This window comes from Bubalus bubalis, chromosome 6 (assembly GCF_019923935.1).
Source record: "Bubalus bubalis isolate 160015118507 breed Murrah chromosome 6, NDDB_SH_1, whole genome shotgun sequence".
NCBI lineage: Eukaryota > Metazoa > Chordata > Mammalia > Artiodactyla > Bovidae > Bubalus > Bubalus bubalis.
In genome coordinates this window covers 100222617-100241161 of record NC_059162.1, presented here as the reverse complement: position 1 = coordinate 100241161, position 18545 = coordinate 100222617, and the positions used below count along the sequence as shown (strand labels likewise).

Here is an 18545-nt window from a genome sequence, read left to right as displayed (position 1 = left end):
ATTTCCGCAGCCTCTGCTCTAGTACTGATTCTCCGTAACCCTCATTATTTAGACAGCCTCCCTTATTGTTCTTCCTTATAACAGGGTTGTTGCATTCCAGCTCCCCTGCATGAAATCCTATCCCATCCACTCCACTGCGGCTGGAGGAAATCTTTCTGAAATCTGATCTCATTCATTCACCTCTCTGATTTGTGGTTCATAGAAACTGGGGCTCTGTCTTCCTGGGTTAAAACTTGTTATTTTATGTGTGGCCTTCAGGCAAGAGTCTTAACCAATGAGCCTTACTTTTCTCGCCTGTAAAATGGGAATACTATGAATTCTTCGTTGAGATCATCTCTAGCTTATTTAGCAATTCTCACACATTAAAAGTGTTAGCTGTTGTTATTAGTGTAACTCTTCTTGCTCCTCTGTTGTAACTCCTAGGACAGAGAGTAACTTTGAAACCTCAGGCTTTTGTTCGAACATGCAGAACCTGTTCTCTCCTATTTGGCCTGCAGAAAACGTGTCAGCTGAAGCATTACCTTCTCGTGAAACTCTTCTGACTTTTCACTGATCCTCAGAATTCATTCCATCCTTTCTGCCCAAACAGTAGCCTGCTTGGTCACAACCATCTCTGCGCCCTCAAGTCACAACATAGCACCGGATATAAAATAAAGGGTATTGAATACATATGTTAGGTAGTTAGAATAAGAAACAGGAGCCCAGAATGGCGGTGGTTAAAAGACAAGGAAGGGAAAAGCCCGCGAAAATAGAACAAAGGAAGGTCGAAGACTGGAGTGAGAACCTCAGGTGGGACAGACAGCACTCCAGGCTAGCCCAGTTTACATAGGGCAGGCCCAGGGGGAGGAAAAAACATAACACATAGTTCTGTGTTCCCCTTTCTGCCCACAGCCCCCACTACCTTATCTCCTTTGGACCTTATAGCAGGATAAAAAGTAGGGAAGTGCTGTGTCATTCTGGTTAAGCATCTCAAAATTTTTTCACATTTATCATCCTACCACATAACAGTAGTGATTTTTTTTCCCCTTTTTTTCCTTCTCTGCCTGAGACCAACAGTTATTTGGCCATTACTCATGTCCTTCTTTTTTTCTTTTTAATTGGTCACAGCCATCCATTACTGTGCTCAATCAAATTTTATTCTTTTTTAAATATCTTTAATATTTTCATTTATTTATTTATTTTTAGTTGTGCTGGGTCTTCGGCACTGTACCGGCTTTCTTTACTTGCTCTTGGGAAGGGGGTTGTTACTCTTTGTTGTGGTGAATGGGATTTTTATTGAGTTGGTTTCTCATGTTGCAAGCACAGGCTCTAGACATGCAGAGTTCAGTAGTTACTGGCTCAATGGGCTCAGTTGCCTTTTAGCATGTGGGATCTTCCTAGACCAGGGAAGATCCATAATCGAATCCATGTCGCTTGCATTGGCAGGCAGACTCTTATTATTCACTGCACCACCAGGGAAGCCCCTCATTTACTTCTTGAGAGTTCAGAGGAAAAAAGACATTCAGAGTTTAGTGTCTTTGTATAATCAGTCACCAAGTCGTGTCCCACTCTTTTGCGAGCCCATGGACTGTAGCCCGCCAGGCTCTTCTGTCCACTCTTTGGTCCATGGGAATTTCTCAAGCAAGAATACTAGAGTAGGTTGCCATTTCCTTCTCCGGGGGATCTTCCTGACTCAGGGATCAAACTTGCAAATCCTGCATTAGCCTCAGAGCTTAATAGTGGATGGTTATTGCTATTAAACCAATAACACATAGTCCTACTTCACCCAGAAGAAAATTACCATTTATTGTATCTACCATGTGTCAGGCCCTGGGCTGGGCACTTGAGTTTGTCTTATTTAAGAACCAAGAGTTATCCTGGCCCAGGGAAATATTAATATCCAGTTCTTGTGGGAATGTAAAAAAAAAGAAATAGGACAGTTCTGAAGTTCTGACAAGAGAAGAAATCTATTGAATGCATGTGTAGAGTCTCTTTCCGCAAAGAACTGTAAAAAATTTGGAAATGGGGGCAGGGGAACTTTATCCTTCTACGGGACCTTTGTCCTCCCTGTTCACCAGTAGTTCTGGGAAGGATTTTATGTTTTATTTATATTTGTAATACCAGAACCCATCATGCTAACTGGCCTAGGAGATGTGCTTAATTAATTTTGGAAGGCACTGCAGATTTTTGAGATGTGGAGCTGACTTACTTGAACTACATTTTAAGATGAGGATTCTAGCACTTGTGTGATAGATAAACATAATGACTAGGAGACAAGAGACCAACTGGGAAGCTACTGCAATAGTCCAGATAAGAGAAGTCTCACAGGGACTTCCCTACTGATCCAGTGGCTAAGAATCTGCCTTTCAATGCAGGGGGCACAGGTTCGATTCCTGGTTGGGGAACTAGGATCCCACAGCAATCATAACTAGTAATGAGGGGCAACACTGTGAGCAACTAAGTGCTCGAGCCACCTCAAAGATCCCAAGTGCTGCCTCTAAGACAGAATGCAGCCATATCTAACTAAAGAAATAAATATTTTTAAAAAGAAAAAGAGAAGTCTCAGAACTGTAATGACATTGGCAGCAGGAAGGGAAGAAGAAGAGAAAGTATATTTATACAGGTTTTTGGATTAATTGCATTTAGGGTGAGAGGAAAGAGGAGGTTCAGTCTGATTCATTGGTTTTATAGGAAACACATAGGAGGAGACAATTTTAGGTTAAAAATAGCAATGAACATTTGTTGAGTACTACCTGTTTTACAGATGAGATGCCTGATGCCCAAAGAATTTAAGTAAATTGTCTAAAGTCACAGCTAAGTGATGTTGGAGCCAGATGCCATCCAGGCCAGCAGAGCCATCATGTTGCACATGAGGCAGATGTAACATTTACATAGACCGTAATGTGAATGGTGGCCCCTGGAGATGTGCCTTACAGTGGTTTGCCCAGGCTGTCTCTGGAGTCTACCTTATTACTGACTCCTCTCTTAAAGGAGACAATAATCAGTTTTGTTTGAGGCAAACAGCACTGAGATGCTCACAAGACATCCAGGTAGAGGCATCCAGAGTTGCCGTTTGGAGATGAACATTTGAATATCAACAGCACAGAGGTTTAGTTACATATTTATTGTTTGTCTATCTATAGGAAGCCTATTCTCTACTAGGTAACAGACATGGAAAGATATTCAAAATACCATCTATTGAGGTGTTTTGAAGTATCACTAAAGAGTTGGCTAGGGCTTCCCTCCCTGGTGGTTCAGTGGTTGAGAATCTGTCTGCCAATGCAGAGGACACAGGTTCCATCCCAGGTCTGGGAAGATCCTACATGCTGCAGGGCAACTAAGCCAATGCACCACAGCTACTGAGCCGCACTCTAGAGCCTGTGAAATGAAACTACTGAAGTCCACACACCCTAGAGCCCATGCTTTGCAACAAAAAAAGCCACCGCAATGAGAAACCTACACACCACAACTAGAAAGTATCCCCCACTTGCTGCAACTGGAAAAAGCCCTCATGCAGCAACAAAGACCCAGGACAACCAAAAATAAATCAATGAATAAAAATAACTTTTTTATAAAACAGTTAGCTAAGGAGAAGGCAATGGCACCCCACTCCAGTACTCTTGCCTGGAGAATCCCATGGACGGAGGAGCCTGGTGGGCTGCAGTCCATGGGGTCGCTAAGAGTTGGACACCACTGAGCGACTTCACTTTCACTTTTCACTTTCATGCATTGGAGAAGGTAATGGCAACCCACCCCAATGTTCTTTCCTGGAGAATCCCAGGGACGTGGGAGCCTGGTGGGCTGCCGTCTCTGGGATCGCACAGAGTCGGACATGACTGAAGCGACTTAGCAGCAGCAGCAGCAAGGAGAAGGAGTTAGCTAAGATCCAACCAGTCCATCCTAAAAGAAATCAGTCCTGAATATTCATTGGAAGGACTGATGCTGAAGCTGAAATTCCAATACTTTGGCCACCTGATGTGAAGAACTGACCCATTGGAAAAAACCCTGATGCTGGGAAAGATTGAAGGCAGGAGGAGAAGGGGACAACAGAAGATGAGATGGTTGGATGGCATCAACCAACTCAATGGACATGAGTTTGAGCAAGCTCCAGGAGTTGGTGATGGACAGGGAGGCCTGGCGTGCTGCAGTCCATGGGGTCGCAAAGAATAAGACACGACTGAGCGAATGAACTGAACTGAACTGAAGGAGAAGAAAAGTGTGGAATGAGTTCCAGGCAGAGAAAACAGCAAAAGAAGTGGAAAACAATATGTTTGGGAAAGCACAAAAAGTTGAATACTAGTAAAATGTAAATGCCAAAGTCTAGAATGTAGAGACTAAGAACACAGAGATTCTTTATGATGTACTCCATAAGCTAGGCTGAGGAGCTTGAATTTTATCCCAGGGGGCAAAATTGAATATGGAAGTATAGAAATAAAGTAAGAGTTTTGAATAGGAGAATAACCACATCAGGTTGTATTATCATTCTGGCAGCTGCAGCAAAAATGGATTTAGGGGACCAAGAGATAAAGGATAAGGGAGACCAAGAAGGAAGCTATAGCCATGACTGGGGGGAAGAGGTCAAGAGCCTGAGGGAAGACAATAGTGCCAAGCGTGGAAAGATGGGGTCAGATGGCAGAGTTTGCAAGATCTGAGCATCAGGTACAAGAATTAAAAGAGAGGAAGGAGTCAAGGATGAGTCCCAGGAAAACTGGGTGAAGATGGTGCAATAAAGAGATAATGAGTCCATTTCGGGACATGCCGAATTTGAGATTCCAGAAGGAGATGGACAGGGGGATGTTGGAAATGAGTGTAAACCTGTGGAAAGGCAGGGACCCTGCCTATCCTGTTCAGCACATTATAACTCTAATACTTAGCAGCATGCTTCCAGGCACATGATAGGTACAGTAGATATTTGTTAAATGAATTAATGCATTACATTTTCTGGCATAATTTGTGATATCAAGGATATCTGAAACTGTAGGAGAAAATGAAACCCCTAAGAAAGTGGAGAGAGGGGAGCCAAGACCAGAATCTCAAAGATTTTCTATGAGGATAAGAGGAGGGACAAAAGCAGTTAAAGGAAGTTTAAAAAACATACCCCAAAGCAAACCAAAATATGCAGCATTTTGTGTGCAAAGGGTCATTCATGAAGATGGACTGTTTCTACCCAGAATAATTTCCTTTGATCTTCACCATCAGCATTGAAGTTTATTGTACCTGGCAAAGGATAACAAAAAAGCAAACAAACAAAAAAAAGGATGAGTTATAACAGGTCACTCAGTATGTAGATATGTATGCCACCCTTGAGATTTACTGCTGAGTTTTCTCTAAAATCCTTTAAATTAAAAAAAGAAATCTGTTACTAAGTTGCTGGTTGCTAAGGGCTTTAAGTGGGGCTTTATTAAAAAGAATTGCTTCAGGTCAGGGCAGCTGCTCAGTATGGCCCTTAACGTTTTTCTCTGTCTAGTTCAAATAAGGATGGCTCTCTGCTGCGCAAAGCGCCGGTTCCCAGCACAGCTCTGTAAAAGATTTAGTGCTCTTCATAATATTAAAATAGTATTCTCAAATAAAAGTAACATTAGGGCCCTTATGAAAAGAAAAATAATCATGAGGACCCTCAATGTTGCTTTGATTTATTAAACTTAATTATTTAACTTTCATTAATTTTATTTCATTTTTAAAATTCAGAATACATATGTATATGTATTCTGTATGTGTGTGTGTGTACATATAGTAGCTTTGATTGTGTCCAAGTCTTTGTGATCCTATGTACTGTGGCCCACCAGGCTCCTCTGTCCATGGAATTCTCCAGGCAAGAATACTGCAGTGGGTTGCCATGCCCTCCCTCCCTCAAGGGATCTTCCAGACCCAGGGATTGAACTTGGGTCTCCTGCATTACTGCTGAACCATGGGGGAAGCCCGATATATACGTATGCTGCTGCTGCTAAGTCGCTTCAGTCGTGTCCAACTCTGTGTGACCCCATAGACAACAGCCCACCAGGCTCCTCCATCCCTGGGATTCTCCAGGCAAGAACACTGGAGTGGGTTGCCATTTCCTTCTCCAATGCATGAAAGTGAAAAGTGAAAGTAAAGTCGCTCAGTCATGTCCGACTCTTAGCGACCCCATGGACTGCAGTCTACCAGGCTCCTCCATCCATGGGATTTTCCAGGCAAGCGTACTGGAGTGGACTGCCATTGCCCTCTCTATATATATGCATACATACATATATATGTGTATATATATACATATATGTGTGTGTATATATATATATGTATATCAGTTCATTTCAGTCACTCATTCGTGTCCGACTCTTTGTGACCCCATGAACCACAGCACGCCAGGCCTCCCTGTCCATCACCAACTCCCAGAGTCCACCCAAACCCATGTGCATCAAGTCGGTGATGCCATTCAACCATCTCTTCCTCTTTTGTCCCCTTCTCCTCCTGCCCCCAATCCCTCCCAGCATCAGAGTCTTTTCCAATGAGTCAGCTCTTCACATCAGGTGGCCAAAGTATTGGAGTTTCAGCTTCAACATCAGTCTTTCCAATGAACACCCAGGACTGATCTCCTTCAGGATGGACTGGTTGGATCTCCTTGCAGTCCAAGGGACTCTCAGGAGTCTCCTCCAACACCACAGTTCAAAAGCATCAATTCTTCGGCGCTCAGCCTTCTTCACAGTCCAACTCTCACATCTATACATGACCACTGGAAAAACCATAACCTTGACTAGACAGACCTTTGTTGGCAAAGTAATGTCTCTGCTTTTTAATATGCTGTCTAGTTGGTCATAACTTTCCTTCCAAGGAGTAAGTGTCTTTTAATTTCATGGCTGCATCCGGTAAGTGGCCTGAGGTGACCCCTAAAAATGGTGCGCTATTCACTTGACCCAGAAAACCCCACAAAATCATGCAAATCAAGAGGTTCAAATCTTTGTGTTCACTTTAAGAACACTCGTGAAACTGACCAGGCCATAAAGGGTATGCATATCCGAAAAGCCACCAAGTATCTGAGGGATGTCACTTTAAAGAAGCAGTGTGTGCCATTCCGTTGTTACAACGGTGGAGTTGGTAGGTGTGCACAGGCCAAACAGTGGGGCTGGACGCAGGGTCTGTAGCCCAAAAAGAGTGCTGAATTTTTACTACACATGCTCAAAAATGCAGAGAGTAATGCTGAACTTAAGGGCTTAGATGTAGATTCTCTGGTCATTGAGCACATCCAAGTGAACAAAGCCCCCAAGATGCGGCGCAGGACTTACAGAGCTCACGGTCGGATCAACCCCTACATGAGCTCTCCCTGCCACACTGAGATGATCCTTACTGTAAAAGAACAGATTGTTCCTAAACCAGAAGAGGAGGTTGCACAGAAGAAAAAGATATCCCAGAAGAAACTGAAGAAACAAAAACTTATGGCCCGGCAATAAATGCTGCAAAAAATAAATGCAAATAAAAGTAAAAGTGTTGGTTGTCTTAAAAAAATAATTATTTCATGGCTGCAATCACCATCTGCAGTGATGTGTGTGTGTATATATATATATATATATATATATATATTTTTTTTTTTTTTTTTTTTTTTTTTTTTTGCCACATAGTGCTGCATTCAGAATCTTAGTTCCCTGACTGGGAATCAAACTTGTGTCCCCTGCATTGGAAGCACAGAGTCTTAACCACAAGTCCTCCAGGGAAATCCCTATATTCAGAATATATAATATTTTGATAAGTTAAGCAATATTGAATATAATTTAAAATACTGTTTCATGAAAATGTTCTTCTTGTTAATCACTACTGTACTTGCTGCTGATGAATTATTGCCAATTATAATATACAAAATGAGTTTATTTTAAGCAATACCCTTCATGAATATGGTCCTGATACTATTATAGTTCATTATAGTTCATCATCTCCTGGGTTCTGCGTACTTTTACTGGCCAACACATGTGTTGGTGACTCAATTCTCCTATTACCTTTCTCTGTTCAACTAGCCATGAAACTGTTTCATACCATGTTTTTTTACATCATCTGGCCCTCACTTAAAGCAGTAGTTACATCACAGCACTAATTTGCTGTGGTGAACACAGTTAACCAACTCATCAACAGCAATTGCCCCCTTCTTCATATTAACTAGATGCAACAGGTAAGGTAATTCAATGTGAGTATAAAGCAGATGTGGAGAAGGCAATGGCAACCCACTCCAGTACTCTTGCCTGGAAAATCCCATGGACAGAGGAGCCTGGTAGGCTGCAGTCCATGGGTTGCTAAGAATTGGACATGATTGAGTGACTTCACTTTCACTTTTCACTTTCATGCATTGGAGAAGGAAATGGCAACCCATTCCAGTGTTCTTGCCTGGAGAATCCCAGGGACAGGGGAACCTGGTGGGCTGCCGTCTATGGGGTCACACAGAGTCGGACACGACTGAAGCAACTTGGCAGCAGCAGCAGCAGCATAAAGCAGATGTCCCAGAGCAATGAGTATCTTAACCTTAGGACTTACTAACCTAAGAGCAACCTGTCATAAACTTATAAACCATTAAAGTTAAACCTGTAAACTATTAAAGTTAAACCTATAAACCATTAAGGTTAAACCTATAAACTATTAAAGTTAAATTAGTTCAATTCAGTTCAGTCTCTCAGTTGTGTCTGACTCTGTGACCCCATGGAGTGCAGCATGCCAGGCCTCCCTGTCCATCACCAACTCCCAGAGTTTACTCAAACTCATGTCCATTGAGTCAGTGATGCCATCCAACCATCTCATCCTCTGTTGTCCCCTTCTCCTCTGGCCTTCAATCTTTCCCAGCATCAGGCAGGGTCTTTTCAAATGAGTCAGCTCTTCGCATCAGATGGCCAAAGTATTGGAGTTTCAGCTTCAACATCAGTCCTTCCAATGAACACTCAGGACTTATCTCCTTTAGGATGGACTGGTTGGATCTCCTTGCTGTACAAGGGACTCTCAGGAGTCTTCTCCAACACCACAGTTCAAAAGCATCAATTCTTTGGCGCTCAGCTTTTTTTATGGTCCACCTCTCACATCCATACATGACTACTGGAAAAAACCGTAGCCTTGACTAGACTTTGTTAGCAAAGTAATGTCTCTGCTTTTTAATATGCTGTCTAGGTTGGTCATAACTTTCCTTCCAAGAAGTAAGCGTCTTTTAATTTCATAGCTGCAGTCACCATCTGCACTGATTTTGGAGCCCCCCAAAATAAAGTCTCTCACTGTTTCCACTGTTTCCCCATCTATTTACTATGAAGTGATGGGACCAGATGCCATGATCTTAGCTTTCTGAATGTTGAGCTTTAAGCCAACTTTTTCACCCTCCTCTTTCACTTTCATCAAGAGGCTCTTTAGTTCTTCTTCACTTTCTGCCATAAGGGTTTTGTCATCTGCATATCTGAGGTTATTGATATTTCTCCCTGCAATCTTGATTCCAGCTTGTGCTTCCTCCAGCCCAGAGTTTCTCATGATGTACTCTGCATATGAGTTAAATGAGTTAAACTAAAGTTAAATGCTTTAATGTAATTGTAACCACAAATACAATCATAGAAATAAAAATCCCAGGGTAGTATTTAGTTATGAGTGCATCCAGATAATTTTTAAAAGATTTATGTTAATTTTTTAATTGTCACTGAAAGAAAAACAGTACATTTAACAGCTCTCAAAGAATACTTGAATCCCTTAATTTACAAAATTATATTAGGGATACACAAAGGCCTACAAATCCCAACAGAAATACTGTTATTAAGGATATGTTTGTTAGAATTGAATACAGCTGCAAGTAACAGACAACTCAAATAACAAGCTCAACCAAATAGAGGATTAATTTTTCCCATTTAATAAGTCAGCAGTCCAAGGCTGCTCTCAGGAACCCCGAGTTTTCACTTTCTCTTCCCAAATCTCTAGCATGCAGCTTTTATTCTTACAATTACCTTATAGTCACAAAATGTCTGCTCTACCTCCAATCTTATGCCTACACTCCAGGCAGGGAGAAGGGAAAATGCAGCCAAAAGTAGGTATGAACTCTAAATGGGGAGGCAAAGCATTCCCAGAAAGCCTCAGTTTATATAGTATTTGCCTGAGTATGTGCCCGACTGCTCCTAGCTATAAGGGAGTCTGAAAATTGTGTTTATTAATTGGGCATACTGCCAATCCAAACACAATTGAGATTCTGTTAGGAAGAAAGGGAGGGAGGGAGAGAGGAAGGGTATTAAATAGGCAACTGACCTTGATGAATAGGACAATAGAAACAGGATTCTGACTGTAGCCATGTAACAATGTTGAAATGCTAGAAAAAGAGACTAAGTTATATATTTCCTACTCTTGCTACAGATGGCAATTTGTTTTATTAAATTGCCAAATTTCTACATTTTCAATCAGATTCCAAACCTTAAATTCATGTATGATTTGATATCTGTTATTCTTCCATGATTATCCTGTTTTATGTTAAGCTGTTGGTCATAATTAAATGAGGCGTATGTTTAGAATATCAAATTCTTGATTTTAGGCTCAAGTTTTCACCCCTCCATACCTAACTAAAAACCAACATCAAAGTTGTTTCTTCTCTCTGTCTTTTAAATGTTTATTTTTTTGGCTGAAACGAGTCTTAGCCGCCACATGCAGGATCTTTAATTGTGGGATGTGAACTCTTAGTTGTGGTATATGGGCTCCAGTTCGCTGACTAGGGATTGAACCCAGGCCCCCTGCACTGGGAGAGCAGTCTTAGCCACTGGACCACCAGGGAAGTCCCTGATTTTCTTTCTCTTCCTCCATCGTCCTTCTCCTCCAATTTTAGGAGAGCTGGAATAAACACACAGATACATCCAGACCAGAACAGTAAAGCAGAAGGAAGTGCCTAAACTGGATCAACCATGGTGCAGCTGTAAGTTAGACTTGTAGAGGACTTGCAACCTGTGTTCATAGAATTAAAATTTTTCACCTCTAACTACCTTGTGTATCAGGAACTAATGCTCAAATCCTCATCCACCCCCACTCCCAACCAAATCTTTATAAACATAAGCACTTATCAGTTATTTCTCAACCGCAGTGCCATCAACATCCTGAGTCTGATAATTTTTTGTTGGAGGGAGGGGCTGTCCTATACATAATTAGATGTTTAGCAATATCCTAACCTCCAGATGCCAGTAGCACCCCCTCCAACACATTGCCAAATGTCCCCTGGGGACAAAACTGCCACAGGTTGAGACCCTCTCAGCTAGAGAAAGTCAATAAACAACTTGAAGACTCCTGGCCTATCTAAACTTCTGGTTCATTTATCCTGGCTGGTAGGGTCTTCTCTGCCTGGAAGCAGGGAAAAATACATTTTATTTCTTTCATGTATTCATACTTTACTTCTAGATATCTTGGCCAAAGCTTCCAGAAAAGAGTGCCTTGCTCATCAGAAGAATGGCAATTAGGAGAACGATGATGTTAAGACCAGAAAGACTCACACCCATTGTAATGACTCTTTTGGCTCTTTTTCTGAGCACTTCTCTGTCAGTGACAGCTGGGAAAGGGAAACAAAGGATTAAAGGATCAGAAAGCACACAGATGGAAAAGGAGAGCTCTACCTCTGGGCAAGGCTTCACTGATTCATTCCTAGCCTCAACCACACCTCTAACCACAAGCTGGGGTCCCGCCTTTCCTGGAGTCCTTAGTCATGTTCCCCTGACCCTCTGCAAGCTGTAATTCTGCAACTAAAGGCATGTCCACATTCTTTCCTACCACCTTCCCCCGAGGAACAGCAGGGCTGACAAGCAGACCCCAGTCGGAGGACTTGTAAGACCAGAGCTGGATAGGAGGCAGGGCCATCTCAAATGTTTGAACCATTTGGCCACTGACCTAAGAGTCTAGCTAACCGGCTTATAGTGTGTAGTTTACCAAACCAGAATAAAAGTTGGCCCTTTCTGGACTTCCCTGGTATTACAGTGGATAAGAATCTGCCTGCTAATGCAGGGGACCTGAGTTTGATCCCTGGTCAGGGAAGATTCCCCATACTGTGGAGCAACCAAGCCCATGCACAAGTAATGCCACAACTGCTGAGCCTGTGTGCTGCAACTACTGAAGCCCGTGCACCCACAGTCTCTGCTCCGCAACAAGAGAAGCCGCTGCAATGAGAAGCCCGTGCAAGCAAAGAATAGCCCCCACTCTCTACAACTAGAGAACGCCCATGCGCAGCAACAAAGGTGTAGCACAACCCAAAATTAAACTAATTAATTATTTTATAGCTGACCCTTTCTGATTCTGAAGTAACATAATAAACAGATCTTAAAACATTTCTCCCTCCTAAGTCTTCTCTTCTTCAATGTAAGTGGTCCTATTTCCCTAGCAACTCCTATGTGACTTGATTTCCAACCCCCTTGCTGATATCTCCCCACAGCATTTAGCCTGGCAAGTATTCAGCATAGTGTTTCTTATCTTGACACACAGGCCCTCTACCCATCTGATGTCTTATCTCTCCTTCCTCACATACAGCACAAGCCGCTCTAACCATAAAGCACTGTGTGCAATCCAGAGTATATCATGATGTTACAGATCTCCCATATCCTGTTTCGTGATTCTTCCTTGCCTGCCTCCTGCTTATCTCTCAGAATTGGGCTAAAGCGTTACCATTTGGGGATACCTTTCCTTACAAGCTCTCTATTCTCAAACTGATTTTCTGTGCTTCTCCCTCTTTATTTCCAGCATGCTGCTGCTGCTGCTGCTGCTAAGTCTCGTCAGTCGTGTCCGACTCTGCGTGACCCCATAGACGGCAGCCCACCAGGCTCCCCCGTCCTTGGGATTCTCCAGGCAAAAACACTGGAGTGGGTTGCCATTTCCTTCTCCAATGCATGAAAGTGAAAAGTGAAAATGAAGTCGCTCAGTCGTGTCCGACCCTCAGCGACCTCATGGACTGCAGCCCACCAGGCTCCCCCATCCATGGGATTTTCCAGGCAAGAGTACTGGAGTGGGGTGCTGTTGCCTTCTCCGTATTTCCAGCATACCTTGTGCTTATTTCTGTCACAGCTAGCATTTATCACATCATTCTGTAATTACTGATTTTTTTTCTCTACCCCCAGTGACCGTGATCTTAGTGAGTTAAGGTTATGGTGGTAGTAAGTACTTTATAACACTGAAGAGAAAACAGATTGAGAAGCATTGCATTGGACTGCCATTCCTCGAGGGCTGGGCCACATCTTTACCTTGCCCTCTGCAGCATCCAGAGAGAAGCATGATCTGGAAGCAGCTGGTGTTCAGTGAATGTGGAGTATGCATGAATGCCTCAGACAGAGGGAACTGATCTCAGGTGGCTAATCATACATTTGGTGATCTTATCTTCGAGTGTCATGAGAATACTCATGACAGGTTTCTTATTCCTTTCAGGAGCAGAGAAAGTTGCTCAGTGGGTGCTTGTTGAATTGATGTCTCAATTTCCCCATTTTCAATAACTAAGGTTCCTGCTCCATTCTACCTTAGGCTGCTGCTGCTACTGCTGCTAAGTCGCTTCAGTCGTGTCTGACTCTGTGCGACCCCACAGATGGCAGCCCACCAGGCTCCCCCATCCCTGGGATTCTCCAGGCAAGAACACTGGAGTGGGTTGCCATTTCCTTCTCCAAAGCATGAAAGTGAAAAGTCAAAGTGAAGTCGCTCAGTCGTGTCTGACTCTTCGCGACCCTATGGACTGCAGCCCACCAGGCTCCTCCGCCCATGGGATTTTCCAGGCAAGAGTACTGGAGTGGGGTGCCATTGCCCTCTCTGCACCTTAGGCTAGCAAGATCAAATATAAAATAAAAAACAGCCTTCCCAAGTATTTAGTATTACTTTCTGAGTTCCCTGGGGGCAGAGAGTATTATAAGTCAGCTCCATTAAAATTGAATCAACCATATCCACTCTGGTCTGAACAGTGGCCTGGAATAGACAGGATAGAGCTTCACTTTTATTTAAAAAATTGAAATATACTTGATATACAATATTTTGTTAGTTTCAGGTGTGGTATATAGTGATTTGACATTTACACATGTTATAAAATTGTCACCATGATATCTAGTTACCGTTTGTCCCTATACAAAATTATTATAATGTTATCGACCATATCACTTATGCTTCATATTACATCCCCATAGCTTATTTATTTTCCAACTGGAGCTTTGTATCTTTTAATCCTCCTCATCTATTCATCACCCACCTCCCTTCTGGAAGGCAATTATTTTCTATACCTATGAGTCTGTTTTTATTTTGTTTATCTGTTTGCTTTATATTTTATTTTTTGGCAGCATCCTATTTCCTCGACCAGGGATTGAATCCAAGCCCCCTGCAGTGGAAGCACAGAGTCCCAATCACTGGACCACCTGAGAAGTCCCTCTTTTAGTTTTTAGATTTCACATATAAGTGATGTCATATGGTATTTGTCCTTGTCTGATTTATTTCACTTTAGCATAATACCCTCTAGACCCATCTATGTTGTTGCAAATTGCAAAATTTCATTTTTATGACTAATATATATATATATATCATATATATCATAATATATATACCACATCTTCTTTATACATTTATCTATCAATGGACACTTAGGTTGCTCCCATATCTTGGCTATTTTAAATAATGTTGCTATGAATGTTGGTATGCAGATATCTTTTCAAATTAGTGTTTTTGTTTCCTTAGGGTAGGAGGGAGCTTTACTTACACGGAATTAACCTGGGCATGAGAATTGCATTGTGACTTCTGTCCTTCTCCTTTCCAGAAAAAAAACTGCAGGCATTTTTTTAAGTGTATAAGAATTGGGCCCCTAGTACCTTAGCTGGGAAAGGCCAAAGTGGGGATTTTTTTTGGGGGGGTGGCGGGTGGATTTTCACTGGAGAGTTCTGTTGTTGTTGATGTTTTAATATTTATTTATTTATATTTATTTGGCTGCACTGGATCTTAGCTGCCACATGTGGGATCTAGTTTCCTGACCATGGATCAAACCTGGGCCACCTGTATTGGGAGCACAGAGTTTTAGCCACTGGACCACCAGGGAAGTCTCTCTCACTGGAGAATGTTTTCATCAGTAAGTGTTATAAACTGGATTTATTACCTCAGACCCAAGAGGGTTTCCACATGGGGCCTGGCCAGGGAGTTCCAGAGCTCTAATTAGCTACTAATTGGCCATTTAAGTATCAATAATAACAGCTTGGTTTGTCCAGTGTTCAGATCCTAAAATATTTCATCTGATGAAGAAACTGTTTTCCTTCCTAGTATCTTACAGGAAGTCCAGGCTTATGTTGAAACTTAATTAGTGTTTATTTACTCTTATTTCTGGAGACCTTGAAATCTTACTATCCTATCACCCCTCAGAAATGGACTTCAGTATCTCTCCTCTAATAGAACACAACCAAGCAGCTTAGCTACAGTCGGTCTATGACTAAAAGGACTGCCTTATCGCAAAGGCTTATCTGTCAAGTCCCTTAGAAAAAAGTAATCAGACTCCCAAAGTCCAGCACTAGCAGAGCCCAGGCAAGTCACCTTCATACCCTAACAAAGTGGGAAAGGCACCAGAATATACCCAAGGCTTTGGGTATATCCTCATCCTTTTTCTGCTGGTGAAGGAAATCCAGACTCCAATGCAGGTATCTGTCATAGCTGTGGCAGAGCTGAAGGAGAAATGCCCATCCCATTCTGGGCTCTGGGCTCAGGGCCAGTCTCCTCCCTCATCATATACAACCTTGATCCAGAAGCAGGAACTTGCACCTGGGCCTTCTTGAGGCCCTAGGAGTTTGATCTTTGAATCTGAATGAACTGAACACAGCTAGGGCCAAACCTGCTTTTGGTGACCTCCTTTCTGTTCTTTGTTTTTTTTCTCCACTTAACAACACATCCTGGAAACTTTTCTGTAACAGTTACAGATCTACTTTATCCTGTGGTTGTATCGCCTTTATTGTGTGGATGCCAGTTCCCTTCTTATGAACACTTGGGTAAATTTTCTTTTCTCTAAACAATATAATAAACCACCTTGTCACTTTTATTATTATTATTTCCTTTGACTAAATTCCTTAAAATTCCTGGATCAAAGGGAAAATCAGAAGAGATGCATGTTGAAATTTTAATATATATTACCAAATTATAGAAGGATTGTACTATTTTGGACTCCCATCAACAACAGTGTGTGAGTAGGTCCCTTTTTTCACACTGTCTCCAACACTGGGGCTGGCTTGATCTTTTTCTTTCTTTCGCTTTTATTTTTTTACTGGTGGCCCTGGGTCTTTGTTGCTGCACAAGGGTTTTCTTTAGCTGTGGTGAGCGGAGGCTCCTCTTTGTTGTGATGCACAAGCTTCTCCTTGCTGTGGCTTCTCTAGTTTGGAGCACAGGCTCCAGGCACATGGCCGTCGGTAGTTGTAGCACATAGGGTGTTGCCCCGAGGCAGGTAGAATCTTCCCAGACCAGGGATCAAGTCTGTGTCCCGTGCATTGGCAGGCGGATTCTTATCCACTGTGCCACCACGGAAGTCCCAATCTTTTTAATTTTTTCAATCTGACAGGGAAAGTAATCTGCATTTCCTTCATTGCTAGTGTATTTAAACAACCTTTTTATAGCCATTGTTCTTTCCTCTATTGGGAACCACCCTGTTAAGAATTTTGTCTATTTTTATCAAAATATTCTTAATTTATTTTCTATCAGTTCTTTACAAAGTAATACTTGAACCCTTCAACCATTAAATGGTGCAGACTCTTTTCTTACTGTCATTTGTCTTTTTGTTTATGCTGTCTTTTGCTGCAATTTTCACTTTTATCTGTGAAAACTGTCAACATTTCCCTTTACACTTTCTAACTTCGGTTTTAAAGTTAAGGTTTTAAAGTCACTGAGCCGCCGCCGAGGACTCAGCAGCCTCCCCCTTGAGCCCCCTGGCTTCCCGACGCTCCGTCCCCCCTGCCCGCCTTCTCCCGCCGCCGCCTTCTGCAGGCCGTTTCCACCGAGGAAAAGGAATCGTATCGTATGTCCGCTATCCAGAACCTCCACTCTTTCGACCCCTTTGCTGATGCAAGTAAGGGTGATGATCTGCTTCCTGCTGGCACTGAGGATTATATCCATATAAGAATTCAACAGAGAAACGGCAGGAAGACCCTTACTACTGTCCAAGGGATCGCTGATGATTACGATTAAAAGAAACTCGTGAAGGCGTTTAAGAAGAAATTTGCCTGCAATGGTACTGTAATTAAGCATCCAGAATATGGAGAAGTAATTCAGCTACAGGCTGACCAGCGCAAGAACATATGCCAGTTCCTGGTAGAGACTGGACTGGTTAAGGACGACCAGCTGAAGGTTCATGGGTTTTAAGTGCTTTTGGCTCACTGAAGCTTAAGTGAGGATTTCCTTGCTATGAGTAGAATTTCCCTTCTGTCCCTTGTCACAAGTTTAAAAACCTCACAGCTTGTATAATGTAACCATTTGGGATCTGCTTTTAACTTGGACTAGTGTAACTCCTTCATGCAATAAACTGAAAAGAGCCATAAAAAAATAAATAAATAAAGTTAAGGAAAGCCTTTCCCACCCCCAAGATAGTGCAAATATTCTCCTATTTCTTCTTTTAGTATTTTTAAGATGTTTCTATTTTATATTCAAGCCTTTTTTTTTGTTATTTATTTCTTTTGGCTGTGCTGTGCAGCTTGAGGGATCTTAATTCCCTGACCAGGGATCAAACCCTGGCCCCTGCATTGAAAGCTTGAAGGTACCAAGTCCTAACCACTGGACCACCAGGGAATTCCCATATTCAAACTTTTAAATCTCCTGAAATTTATTTTTGTGTCTAGTACAAGGTAAGAGTCTAAACTTTATCTTTTTTTCCAAATGGTTAGTCAGTTATCTCAGACATTTTAGTGTGGTAATTAAGGCTCTTTATGAACTGGTCTCATCCTACCTCTCCAGTTTCATCTCCCACTTTTCTCCCTGGAACTCTGTGCTCTCTTTTTATCAAATCACATGTAGTTCATGGAATTAACATCCTATTTCACCCCCACCACAACTTAACACATCTTAGTTTCTCTGCCCAGACTGTCCTTCTCCAGCTCCCTTTAGCTCCCTGACCAACAACTATTTCTCTAAAAATACTTTATTTATTTATATATCCATTTGGCTGCTCTGGATCTTTTAGTCGTGGCACACAGGATCGTCAATCTTAACTGCAGTATGCCTGATCTTTAGTTGCAGCATGTGAACTCTCGGTTGCAGCATGTGGGATCTAGTTCCCTGACTAGGGATAGAACCCAGGCCCCCTGCACTGGGAGCACAGAGTCTTAGCTACTGAATCACCAGGGAAGTCTCCCCAACCAACAACTATTCAGTCTTCCAGAAAATTCCCGGCACATGGTAGGTATCATTAAATGCTTGTCAATGAATAAACCAATCACTTCTACCCACTTTAAGCACGGAGTGGCCTCTGTGGTAGACATGTGCAATGGAAGGATGTAAAAATTGGGAAGTGAAGTTGACAGGGGAAATCCGAACTGCCATATGACTTAGACCATCTGCTTCCTGCCGTGGTTCTGCTCTTGCCTTGCCAGGCCTGCCCACAGTACTTACTCCTCTTCCCCACCCTTTTCAGTCCCAGACCAATAGTTTCA

The 18545-nt window shown here is 42.3% G+C and overlaps 2 pseudogenes; both read left to right on the top strand.

Moving 5' to 3' along the window:
* Positions 1-6812: 6812 nt before the first annotated feature.
* Positions 6813-7434, top strand: LOC112585690 (annotated as a pseudogene).
* A 9424-nt stretch (positions 7435-16858) lies between these two features.
* Positions 16859-17443, top strand: LOC112585484 (annotated as a pseudogene).
* Positions 17444-18545: the final 1102 nt, after the last annotated feature.